This window comes from Schistocerca serialis, chromosome 7, assembly GCF_023864345.2.
Source record: "Schistocerca serialis cubense isolate TAMUIC-IGC-003099 chromosome 7, iqSchSeri2.2, whole genome shotgun sequence".
Taxonomy (NCBI): domain Eukaryota; kingdom Metazoa; phylum Arthropoda; class Insecta; order Orthoptera; family Acrididae; genus Schistocerca; species Schistocerca serialis.
In genome coordinates this window covers 597,517,784-597,531,612 of record NC_064644.1, presented here as the reverse complement: position 1 = coordinate 597,531,612, position 13,829 = coordinate 597,517,784, and the positions used below count along the sequence as shown (strand labels likewise).

The 13,829-nt window shown below is 45.6% G+C and overlaps 1 non-coding gene across 1 annotated transcript; it reads left to right on the top strand.

Annotated features, from left to right (window-relative positions):
- Positions 1-12,875: 12,875 nt before the first annotated feature.
- Trnat-cgu (transfer RNA threonine (anticodon CGU)) lies at positions 12,876-12,950 on the top strand. Its single transcript has one exon. It is a non-coding gene; the product is annotated as a tRNA-Thr (tRNA).
- The last annotated feature ends 879 nt before the right edge of the window (positions 12,951-13,829 follow it).

Here is a 13,829-nt window from a genome sequence, read left to right as displayed (position 1 = left end):
TCAGTAAGTTGTAGAATTTTGTTAATTAAAGAAAAATTTTGCCGCGCTTGGCAAGTCCAAATGACTCACCATCGCTGCCAAATTTTTGCCCCCCCAGTGGAGGGTTATGAAACACGTATGTAACATAGCAGCGATGGCGAGGCATTGTAGCATCTGTGACCAGAGAGTTTGCGCTTGACCGCGCGAGTGTTGCGAGCGGTTCTCACTCTGTCGTCAGTCGTTGCGAGTCTGTAGCTCTGTGTAGTCGTGCAGAGCAGTACGCTAATAGTCGTCATGCAGAGCGGTCGGTCAGTAGTAGCAGCCCAGTGCGGTTGTGTGATGTAGGCGGTCGGCAACACTGGTCAAGATGCTGAATGAGGTACACTGTTAATTAATATAATCATTAGACAATGTAAAACTTATTTATTGTAATCAATCTCTAACAAGTCCCCCAATAATAATTTTGATTTCAAAAGCATTTTTCAAAAATTTTATTTTTTATTGAACTAAAGATTTCGTTGCACTTCCCATTTCATTCCACTTCTTTTGAAGAAAAATTTCAGTAAATTCACAAAAAAAAGGAATATTATTATTTGCAATGCAGTTCCTCCAAGCCGTGCGCAGAAATAAGAGCAGAAATTTGACATCCAGTTATTCTGAGGTAAGACTTTAATTATGATTGTTTTACACAGGGCCAAAGACCGATGTTTCGTTTTAATTGAATTTTCTTATCACTGAATGGACTTTAATTTTTGTGAAGAATTTATATTTGAGTCAGATTGCGAATTTCACATTTTTGTTGCCATTGTCAGTACATTTCATTGTGGGCAGGTTACGCATAGAGCAATGACCATTAGCATTCATAAATAATATTTCTGTCTTGTAAATTATTGTGGGGAGGTTACACTCGGCTCCCATTTCTATTAAGTATTGTCATTCTTTTTTCTTTTAAAATTTTGTGGGGAGGTTACAGTAGTTCACGAAAGTCATAAATATTAAGTTGCTTGTAATTGAAACAGCAGGGCGCAATTCACTAGAGATATGGGTGAAATATGTGTACAAATACGTGTAAAACGTATTAAATATGAGTGAAATGTATTTGACATGTGCAGATGCGAGCAAAGACACCGGTAAAAAGCTCATCCTAAACCCCATGAACAATTGCAGTCAAATCTGGGTGACATACTAGTTACAACCTGGAAGAGATACGCACAGAGGAGGGAACAGATGAACGAAGGGGGGGGGGGGGGGGTGATGGACAGAGGGGGGAAGGGCCGGCCGAAGTGGCCGTGCGGTTAAAGCCGCTGCAGTCTGGAACCGCTACGGTCGCAGGTTCGAATCCTGCCTCGGGCATGGATGTTTGTGATGTCCTTAGGTTAGTTAGGTTTAACTAGTTCTAAGTTCTAGGGGACTAATAACCTCAGCAATTGAGTCCCATAGTGCTCAGAGCCATTTCAACCATTTTTTTTGAGGGGGAAGGAGCAGACTGACGGAGATAAGGGCAGGAGGAGATGAACAGAGACATTTGGGGGGGGGGGGTGGGGGGAGGCTGAGATGGACTAATAGAGCATTGGATTGAATACATACCCCAGGCAATGCTGGGTACTCAGCTAGTTTCAGATAATTATTGACCGAACCTAAGACGTCAAAATGTTGCCGTAATTTACTCATTAAGAGGTATAAATATACGTTCAAAGTTTAGCACAAGAAGTCAAGCATTAAAATTAAAAAACTGGCATATGTTTTGAGGCAGCGTGACTCACAGTGTGCGCCGGCCGCGGTGGCCTAGTGGCTCACGGCACTTCAGTCTTGAACCGCGCGGCTACGACGGTCGCAGGTTCGAATCCTGCCTCGGGCATGGATGTGTGTGATGTCCTTAGGTTAGTTAGGTTTAAGTAGTTCTAAGTTCTAGGGGACTGATGACCTCAGATGTTAAGTCCCATAGTGCTCAGAGCCATTTGAACCATTTTTTTGACTCACAGTGTGCAAATCACCCAAAGTATATTCACAAAATATTTGGGAAATGGAGCACTTAGCGGCTAAAATGTGCGTTTATAGGCACTATTTTCGTAAATGTGCTTATTAACTTTAGTAAAGTCCGTGCAGGTGTGCGCAGGTGTTAAACGAAGCACATCGAGGATTACTTATCTTGCTTTGAGGAGCTTTCTGCGCTGTATCTTTGAAGCCAGTTGAAGTAACATTCGGTATATATCCACCTGACCTAGAATATGAAAGACAGCGGCTGCGTATTGGTTGGAAGGGGACGACTGCCACGAAGTTGAGAGTTTCAGTGTAATGCAAGTCACAGACAGAAAACGATCGGTCGCCTTTGGTAGGAACGCTGGAATGGCGCCTACAGAGGAAGAAGCCATCGAGCATGAGCTGAGTAAATGCCAGTGGAGTACCTCAAGGCCTCTCACTCACTGACGGCCCACAGTCCACGTGCACGAGCTCAGCGAGAAGGAATGTGGCTGCAGAGGAGGAGGTCCTCCAGACAGCAACAACTGGGAACGACCTCTGTTTGCGGAGCGGCTACAGCTGTCCCAGATGTTCTGTACACCCTACACCACGAATTAATCTGTTAGACACACAACAAGATTGTTGACGCAGAGTCTTAAAAGGCGTGGGGGGCGCAACAACATCTCAGCCTAGACGCTCTTTCTCCACTCTTGGCGTAGCAGTGTCGGTGGAGTACAGATCTGCACATCTGGGCATCCGAAGAATCCTGGAGACCGGGGTGACGTCGGTCTTCACGCAGCGAAGATCGTCACTGTGCGCTCTGGGAACAGCGGGATTCACCTTGCAGGGAAGGAGCACGGGAGAAAAGTGTGCAGACAAAAGGCTGCATTCTAAACTGAAGTGGACGCAGACTTTAGGTTCCTTCACGACGTTCTCTGCGTCGCCCACGGAGCCGGCAGTGAACCTACGGACTGGGCTTCCACTGAGTGACTGTGAGGCACTTACGATGCCAAAATTGTTAGACAGGCGTACAGTGATCTGTAGGTCCATATCCAAATAGCAGCAGAGACATTAATGTTGAATGAAGATGTGTAGTGATATGTATGGTGATGGAGATAGTTTTAGCAGTAGTAATAGCGGTATTTCTGGTCAGGGTAGCTGACAACGGCCGAGAGAGCGCTGTACTGACCACATGCCCGCCCCTTTCCCCCCCCATATCCGCATTTAGCGACGCCTATTGGCTGAGGATGACACGGCGGCCGGTCGGTACCGGTTGGTATTCCTAGGCTTGTTCGGACGGAGTTTAATACTGGTAGTAATAGTAATAACTAGCAAACTATCCAACCTTTGAACGGATAAAATTACTTACCTATGATTATACGACTTCTCCTGCGTGAAGGTAATTTTATTTGCGGCCCATTGATTAAAATTCTTTTCTTGTGAATCAGTCTATCTGTCAGTGAAACCGGTATAAAAACCCCTATAGCAGGTCGTGAAACTAGCCTGCACACACACACACACACACACACACACACACACACACACACACACACACACACACACACACAGAGAGAGAGAGAGAGAGAGAGAGAGAGAGAGAGAGAGAGAGAGAGACAGAGAGAGAGAGAACGCGGCGGGGGACCTTAGTTTGTAATATGTATAGAGAGATAATTTTTGCTATGTTTTTAAGATTAGAGTCATCATTTTATTTAAAGTGAATGTAGAAACAAAATCGTGTAAGGTAAATACGGCCCGTTGTAGAATATTAGTGACAGTGTATGCTCCAGATTAAATAAATAATTACATAAGTAAATAACTAAATGTTCAGATGTGATTATGTTGCATAGAGACAAGGCGCAACGGTACAAAAATGGTTACGAGATGCGAGAAGACTTTATCGTTGGCTTCCTTTGGCACATCAAGTATCCCCCTTCCCCCGCCATATACCTTAGGATGGTTTGCTGTGTACACATGCAGATGTGCGCCTCCTGTCAATGAAGAAATTCCCAGTCACAAGCAACACTTCCACGGGCGATCACTGAGCCCCGTTTGTGAGCCTCTCTAGTTCAAGAGTTTCATTTGCAGTTGGTTACAGCTCTTATTCTCGCCGAATGGTATCGTATTTTACTGCTTTGGCTAGGCAGAGCAGGATATTAACAAGGACATTAAAGTGGTTTCATTTGGTCGTCCGCGCCGCGAGGGCTATTATACGAAGAAACTCGGAGATGACTGTGTGTGTGTGTGTGTGTGTGTGTGTGTGTGTGTGTTGGCCGGCGGGCCGCGTATGACGTACAGCCTCAGTCCTGGAGGCACGGCAGCAGGGCTGCCAACCCCCGCACAGAGCGCGTTTCCCCCCAATTTAGCCGGGAACGCGGCTCGCACGCCGGCACTCCCGAGTGCCATTAGAGTAGTTGAATAGTGAATACGTAGCTTTCAGTTTCCCCTCCGCGCCCTCTCCACGTCCCTCCCCAACCTCACCCCAGCCGCAACATTCCCCCTCCCCTCACCACTCACCCCACCTGGCTCCTCTCCGCTCGCACGCCTCTGCGGGTGGCCGGATTAACGCGCAAAGTGCTGCTGCTTCATACGGACCGGGCCGGAATTAAGGGGCCTTCGCCCCTCCGATACTCCCTTCCCTCCCACCCTCCTCATTCCCCTTCTCCCCCACCATCCCCGACGGCCGAAGTGACTATAACCAGACTTCCGACACGTAAATGGTGCGGAATTACGCTGATAAAAGCGTGTAACATTTAACGGTGACGTTCTAATATTTAGAAGCCGCTCCGCGTTTGCTAATTGAATTTCTCCATTGCGCGCAATTCCTTGGCCGCAGCGCCGCCAGCGCCCACCCACCTCGCAGAATAACTTTCAACACTGCCAGCGTTTCCTGCCGCGATCCCCCGCGCCTCGTTTTCAGCTGTTGCTCGCACACTGCCACTCCGCAGACGCTCTAGAGTTGAAAAAGAAGGCAGGACTAGTTTATAGTTTCGGTTTTCTAGGTGAGCCTTTACACAGAGTGTCCCAGTAGTCCAAGACTGCTTTCCCCAATCGTATTTAAATTAGTTCAAATGGTTCAAATGGCTGTAAGCACTATGGGACTTAACATCTGAGGTCATCAGTCTCCTAGACTTAGAACTAATTAAACCTAACTAACCTAAGGACATCACATACTTCCTTGCCTGAGGCAGGATTCGAACCTGTGACCGTACCAACTGCGTGGTTCTGGACTGAAGCGCCTAGAACATCTCGGCCACAGCGGCCGGCATTTAAATTAGGAACGAAAGATATCTATATACTGCAGTAGTTGTTATATAGCGCAGTAAGCCGCCTACTGCAACCCAGTCTACCTGGCCCCTGCAATTCCTGCATTCTAGCCTTTTCTAGAACTACCTCTTTGAGCCTGGAGGATTTTTAAGATACTCTATTAATGTCTAAACGTGTACTCTAGTTGCTCCCCTTCTACCTTCATTTATAATCGAAATCTAATTAATGCTTCTATTTCTTACCCTATCCATCTATTTCTTATCCTATCATTTCATTTGCTTGCAGGCTTTCTTTAAGTTTCTTTGTCAGCATCCACTCTACAACACAGTTATTTCCACTCAATTCTTGCACATTCTCTTCATTGTAGTTTTGCAGATATTGTCATTCCATAATACCCGAACCTGCTGCTAAGTTAAGTCCTTTGATTTATTTATTTTATTCCGTACACCTTGAGCACACCTTCCACCTGGTGTAAGACAGAGTGACTCCCACGTACTAGTACGAGCTTTTGTTTTAAATAATTCCTTTCTGTGCAGCTCCAGAAACATCTCAATCTATCTATATCAGAGAACACTTACTGCGAGTGGTGTTTGGCTGGGGTTATCCGTGACCGAGGGGCAAGTGAAGCAGCTTCGGCTAGTGTAGTGTCTCAGCAAGCGTCTGCCCGGGGACGAGGAGGTGGACAGACCAATTGCGGGAGTGTATCGGCAGAGTGCGGCACCCTGGTGGACGTTACGCCCGTCACGTTCCGATAAGGACAGATGCGGAAGTGACGCGATCACATGAAATGTATTCACAGATTCGGATACGATAAATGGTCAGCTGTACAATGGAATGACCACAATGAATATCTATGCCGGACCGGGACTCGAACCCGGATTTCCCGCTTATCGCGAGCGGTCGCCTTACCATTAGGCTATCCGAGCATGTCTAACTGCCAGACTCAACTTACACATATCGTCAACCATGTGTCTCAAAGCTGCACTCGTGCATTCATTATGTATATTCTCGTACAGGGGTTGTCCGTATTCGCAGCTGCGAATACATTTCACGTATTTCATAACGGCTGAACACGACGCAGTGCCTATTCATTCAGACATGCTTACATTTTCTCTTCACTGTTGTTGGACGGTGAAGCGAAGCAACTGCCCCTCAGTGTTTGACTGATGTTGTTTGTCTGGCATGATTATCGGTCAGTATTTGAGTTACGTCGCTCGGCATACATTGTGGCTGATCGTGAGTATGGGAATGAGCGACTTATGATTGCGCTGTCATTGTGTTCGTTACGGCGATGTCGTTACATTTGGGTCTCTTCTGTCATGCTTGTGTCATTTGTTGCGTTGCGTTAATGCTGCCGCCTTGTGTGAACTTGTGCCCTTGTTAAACCGTCTATGTTAGTACACTGGTCTCTAGCATAAGTGAAGGACTTGTTCTGAGTGCTACGATCCTTTCTCGTTCGCCCCTTGTTTTAAAATTAGTGCTAAGTATCGTTTGACTCTCGCTTACAGATGTCTGTAACCGCATGTCTCTGAAGGGACTTAAAGGACTGCGATGTTTTATTGAGAGTTTAATTTATGAAGCTTGCCACTGTGAACTGCTTTTAAATTTTTACTGCGCAGATATCGCTGAGATTGTGTAACACACGGTTTAAAGTATGTGAGAGCTATTGATCTAAGGTTGCCATCATGCCATCATTTAACTGTGTAAAGTTTAATGCGCCAAAAAGAATAAAGCTGCTGTCAAAAGTTCACTGTGACCAAGCTAATTGATCTGTAGTGGTCATGCATATTTCTACAGCGTTTTGCGTCGAGGATTTATTTTAAAGAAATTGCTGACCACAGTAAGTTTGTTACTATAAACTGTCATAAGGATCTTTAATTTGAATTTTTTGGAAATTAGCATTCAGTTATGTTATCACTTCTGTGCCATAAGTGTATATACGGTTCAGTGTTCTTTTTTATAAATATTTTTTACTGCCAGTTGTGAGAGTGTGTAGGGAACGATCATCGCGACCGTGGTAATTTACTTAGAGAGCTAATCTACATCTACATCTATACTCCGCGAGCCACCTTACGGTGTGTGGCGGAGGGTACTTATTGTACCACTATCTGATCCCCCCTTCCCTGTTCCATTCACGAATTGTGCGTGGAAAGAACGACTGCTTGTAAGTCTCCGTATTTGCTCTAATTTCTCGGATCTTTTCGTTGTGATCATTACGCGAGATATATGTGGGCGGTAGTAATATGTTGCCCATCTCTTCCCGGAATGTGCTCTCTCGTAATTTCGATAATAAACCTCTCCGTATTGCGTAACGCCTTTCTTGAAGTGTCCGCCACTGGAGCTTGTTCAGCATCTCCGTAACGCTCTCGCGCTGACTAAATGTCCCCATGACGAATCGCGCTGCTTTTCGCTGGATCATGTCTATCTCTTCTATTAATCCAACCTGGTAAGGGTCCCATACTGATGAGCAATACTCAAGAATCGGACGAACAAGCGTTTTGTAAGCTACTTCTTTCGTCGATGAGTCACATTTTCTTAGAATTCTTCCTATGAATCTCAACCTGGCGCCTGCTTTTCCCACTATTTGTTTTATGTGATCATTCCACTTCAGATCGCTCCGGATAGTAACTCCTAAGTATTTTACGGTCGTTACCGCTTCCAATGATTTACCACCTATGGCATAATCGTACTGGAATGGATTTCTGCCCCTATGTATGCGCATTATATTACATTTATCTACGTTTAGGGAAAGCTGCCAGCTGTCGCACCATGCATTAATCCTCTGCAGGTCCTCCTGGAGTACGTACGAGTCTTCTGATGTTGCTACTTTCTTGTAGACAACCGTGTCATCTGCAAATAGCCTCACGGAGCTACCGATGTTGTCAACTAAGTCATTTATGTATATTGTAAACAATAAAGGTCCTATCACGCTTCCCTGCGGTACTCCCGAAATTACCTCTACATCTGCAGATTTTGAACCGTTAAGAATGACATGTTGTGTTCTTTCTTCTAGGAAATCCTGAATCCAATCACAAACCTGGTCCGATATTCCGTAAGCTCGTATTTTTTTCACTAAACGTAAGTGCGGAACCGTATCAAATGCCTTCCTGAAGTCCAGGAATACGGCATCAATCTGCTCGCCAGTGTCTACGGCACTGTGAATTTCTTGGGCAAATAGGGCGAGCTGAGTTTCACATGATCTCTGTTTGCGGAATCCATGTTGGTTATGATGAAGGAGATTTGTATTATCTAAGAACGTCATAATACGAGAACACAAAACATGTTCCATTATTCTACAACAGATTGACGTAAGCGAAATAGGCCTATAATTATTCGCATCTGATTTATGACCCTTCTTGAAAATGGGAACGACCTGCGCTTTCTTCCAGTCGCTAGGTACTTTACGTTCTTCCAGCGATCTACGATAAATTGCTGATAGAAAGGGGGCAAGTTCTTTAGCATAATCACTGTAGAATCTTAAGGGTATCTCGTCTGGTCCGGATGCTTTTCCGCTACTAAGTGATAGCAGTTGTTTTTCAATTCCGATATCGTTTATTTCAATATTTTCCATTTTGGCGTCCGTGCGACGGCTGAAGTCAGGGACCGTGTTACGATTTTCCGCAGTGAAACAGTTTCGGAACACTGAATTCAGTATTTCTGCCTTTCTTCGGTCGTCCTCTGTTTCGGTGCCATCGTGGTCAACGAGTGACTGAATAGGGGATTTAGATCCGCTTACCGATTTTACATATGACCAAAACTTTTTAGGGTTCTTCTTTAGATTGTTTGCCAATGTTTTATGTTCGAATTCGTTGAATGCTTCTCTCATTGCTCTCTTTACGCTCTTTTTCGCTTCGTTCAGCTTTTCCTTATCAGCTATGATTCGACTACTCTTAAACCTATGATGAAGCTTTCTTTGTTTCCGTAGTACCTTTCGTACATGATTGTTATACCACGGTGGGTCTTTCCCCTCGCTTTGGACCTTAGTCGGTACGAACTTATCTAAGGCGTATTGGACGATGTTTCTGAATTTTTTCCATTTTTGTTCCACATCCTCTTCCTCAGAAATGAACGTTTGATGGTGGTCACTCAGATATTCTGCGATTTGTGCCCTATCACTCTTGTTAAGCAAATATATTTTCCTTCCTTTCTTGGCATTTCTAATTCCGCGATCTGCTCGCAAGAAGATGTTGATTGATGAAGAAAGAGCTGAGGGTCCGAAATAGATGAATTCTGCGCTTAACTACTGCAAAAAATAGTTGCAGCAAGCACGGTGTGTATCACCGAGCAACTGGCCACGGATAGTGGATAGCGGACAGCCGACAGCAAACATCAAAGATCACGCAGTGGTGGGGGCCGAAGGCTGAACTTACACAAAATATTAAAAAAAAAAAAAAACAGTGCTGTGATATGTTGGGCTTGGTCCTGTATAATGTACACAGTGTCAAGCTGGGATTGAGAATTTCTCCTTCAACATTATACTGACATGAGAACTAGTTAGGGATTTTAAGTGGCGCGTTTTGTATTCGCTACAAGGAAATATAGATGTTGATTTTCCATTTTAATTGAAATGTTTAGTAGTTTGGGCGTGGACTAGTGCTTCTGCTGGAGAGTTACGAAGTACGCTGTTGTGATTTGGACTTGAATTCATTAAAGGCGTTCTTGAAGTAGGATTGACAGCAGCTTACGCGAGTGACGGTGACGGTGAGATTACTCTCTGAATTTTGTGAATTTTCCCTTTACCGTCATAGTTAAGAATTTTTTCCGCCGACGCAGGGCTAAAATGCAGGCAGCGAAAGGCTATTTTGAAACCAGACGGCAGTTAGAAACATCGAGGGTCATGAAATAGAGGCAGTGGTTGAGAAGGGAGCGAGATGGGGTTATAGCCTACTCGGATGTTATTCAATTTGTACATTGACCGAGTAATAAAGAAAACCATAGAAAAATTTGGAGTAGGAATTAAAGACCAGGCAGAATAAATAAAAACTCTGGGGGTTGCCAATGACATTGTGATTCTGTTGGAGACAGTCAACGGGTTGGAAGAGTAGTTTGGCTAAAATGGCTCTGAGCACTATGCGACTGAGGTCATCAGTCGCCTATAACTTAGAACTAATTAAACCTAACTAACCTAAGGACATCACACACATCCATGCCCGAGGCAGGATTCGAACCTGCGACCGTAGCGGTCCCTCGGTTCCAGACTGTAGCGCCTAGAACCGCACGGCCACTCCGGCCGGCGAAGAGAAGTTTAATGGAATGGAGAGTGTCTGGGAAGGAAAATATAAGATGAACATCAACAAAAAAAGATAAGGATAATGGAACGTAGTTGCATAAAATCAGGTGCTACTGAGGGATTAGATTAGGAAACGGATCACTGAACGTTGTAGGTGAGTTTTGCTATTTGGGCAATAAAATAAGTAATGATGTAGAGTTGAGAGGATATAAAATGTAGACTGGCAATGGCAAGAAAATCGTTTCTGAAGAAGGGAAGTTTGTTACATAGTTTATACATTTAAATTTGAGGAAGTCCTGTCTGAATGTATTTGCACGGACTGTAGCCATGTACGAAAGTGAATCATGGACGATAAACAGCTTAGACAGGAAGAGAATAGAAGCTTTCGAAATATGCTGCAGGAGAATGCTGAAGATTAGATGGGTGATCATGTAACTAACGAGGAGGTACTAAACGGAAATGGGGAGAAAAATTTGTGACACAACCTGACTAGAAGAATGTGTCGGTTGATTGGACACATTCTGAGGCATCAAGGGATAATCAGGGAGGGAGGTGTGGGGGTAAAAACCGTAGAAGAAGAGCAAGAGATGAGTAGACAGATTCACAAGGTTGTATGTTGCAGTAGTTATTCGGAAATGGACATGCTTGCTGGGAGAGCTGCATTAGACCGATCTTTGGGCTGAAGACCACAACAAGAAAAACATCGGTATACAATTTTTTTAAAGCACGAATTTGAGCTGAACGTTAGCTGTGAGACGAGCGGCCTGCTTCATGCGGTCGACAGCGACGGCGGCGGATGAGATGGCAGCAGGAGTTGTGAGACTCGCAGAGAATGCGCCGCCTTTTCCGGAGAGCCGACGCTGAAATCCGAGGGTGGAACGGCAAGTGCGGGGCGGGTTAGGAAGTGCAGACGCGCGGGTCTGGGGAGGGGGGGGGGCGGCAAAAAAGAGGACTGACGTGCTCGTGGCTGTACGCGGATTGTTGGTTTCAGTTTTCATTTACATAATGGAAGAACAACAATGCATTTTGTATTAAGCTAAGTCCGGAGATTTAATGGGCGGTGGAGTCGGCCAGGGTAGGGGGAAAGGAGCAAATTAAAGAGAGGGTGGGGGGCGGGGTGGAGGGAAGGGGTGACTGCGGTAGAAGTAGGAGGTAGGGGGTGGGTGCAGCACCAGCGCGCACTCATTAGCCAGTCATGACATCTGCGGGCAGCAATTTCGCCCAAGTGGTTTTCGTGGGGCGCCTAAAACCGCCCCTATAGTTACTTTACGCGAGCCCCGGGAGCGATATCTTAATTCGAGTTGCGGTGCTGGCTTGACTGCACGCATTATAGCGCGACACGCGATAAACCTAATAACTTGCGCACACCGGCCGCGCGGCGCGCCCCCCTCTATCTGCCCTCATCTCGACTCATCTCGTCCCGACCCGGTCCCCACTTCCTACGCCACACATTGTTGTTGTTGTTGTTGTTGTTGTTGTCGGTACTGGTGGTTTTATTACTTTAATTATTATTGTTAGTTAGTACTCGAGATGCGCCATTGTCTTGTGCCAGCCAGAGCCTTTTTTTAATCATGCACAAGATTTTTGTTATCTAAACTTCGCTCGTATTGTTATCTGCATAATTACATTCGAGATTTTTAATTGCCGTTTTTGTCGCGACCGCTTCCGCCGAGCCTCCGGGGGCGTTATTAATCTAACCGCCACGCCCCTTCCCTCCCCCCGCAGCAGTCGCATCGGCTGACCCCTCCCCCTCTCCCTCCATGCAGGAAAAAAAAAAACGCTTTCCAGTTCTATTTTCTGCAGTCGAGTCTCCGAGAGACAAATTAATGCGCCCACACTGGTAGATAGCATTCGCGTATCGACGACATTTACCGTGTTAACTGGCATTGTCGCTAGCAGAAAGTAACTCTCCACTTCTTCGGCAGGCTACTGACAATACAAGATATTTTTCAAAAACGTCCAGTCTTTAATAATTTACATTTACCGATGGACATTTGCTACAAAACACGGACAAACTGCAAAATATTCACAAAATCTTAGAAGTTTTTTTTTTGTTATGTCTGTCTTCTATGTTGTGATGTTATTACAAACAACTGCTCTATAATCAGATTACAAACTAGAATGAAATTTTCACTCTACAACGGAGTGTGCGGTGATATGAAACTTCCTGGCAGATTAAAACTGTGTGTCGGACCGAGACTCGAACTCGGGACCACACAGTTTTAATTTGCCAGGAAGTTTCATATCAGCGCACGATCCGCTGTAGAGTGAAAATTTCATTCTAGAAACATCCCCCAGGCTGCGGCTAAGCCATGTCTCTGCAATATCCTTTCTTTCAGGAGTGCTAGTTCTGCAAGGTTCGCAGGAGAGCTTCTGTAAAGTTTGGAAGGTAGGAGACGAGGTACTGGCTGAAGTAAAGCTGTGAGGACGGGGCGTGAGTCGTGTTTGGGTAGCTCAGTTGGTAGAGCACTTGCCCGCGTAAGGCAAAGGTCCCGAGTTCGAGTCTCGGTCCGGCACACAGTTTTAATCTGCCAGGAAGTTTCAGATTACAAACTTTCTGAATTACGATAAAAGTGGCATTCCGGAAAGGAAATTTGTGTGATAGAAGGGGCCTGGCCTCGAGTTAGATGTAGGTTCATGCGTCGATCGTTTTTAAGGGCTCAGTGTGATGCGCGATGAGGCCTTATCAACACGATGCCTGTTGCGTCTTGCAGCCGAAGAAGTGTAGATCACTGACTGCGATGCATCGTGCATTTCATCGGCGCTTTGGCATTCTTGTGCCCGTACCGACAGGCAGTCTTCATTGGTATCGCCATTTTAAGAGATAAGACGTCTGTGCAAAGGTATTATAATAATCCTGTGTGAGTCACCTGCCTGGCATCAGTCCTCCAACTGGAAGCCACTTCAGCAACCTGAGTCTCTAACCTTCCCTAGCAATGTTACCGGGGAAAGTGGATATATTGCTTAACTTGGCATCCGAACCACGTGTCATTCCTAACGACTATTCACATCACTGAGAGGTGATGGTTATGTTAAACGCAGAATGAAATATTCCGTGATCCGACCGGTATTCGATCCCGCGACCATTCGGTTTTCAAGCACACGCTATTCCACTAGACTTCCAGGCTCAACTGTACACATGTAAGAGTGCACGTCTACCTTGCACTTCTCATGACGGATTCTAGAAGAGACCATTTGGCAAGGCTTTCAGCGGAGCCCCGCGAAAGTCTTCTCGCCGCACAAGCAGCGCACTTCAGTGCCAGCTGTCCGTGTAGATGATAAAAGGAAACCTGTTGGCGACTCCACTGTTCTCTTGGAATGCGTGGAAGATCGATTGGTTGATTTGGGCGGGACGGGACAAAACGGAGAGGTCATCGGTCGGGAATGAGGGGGAAGG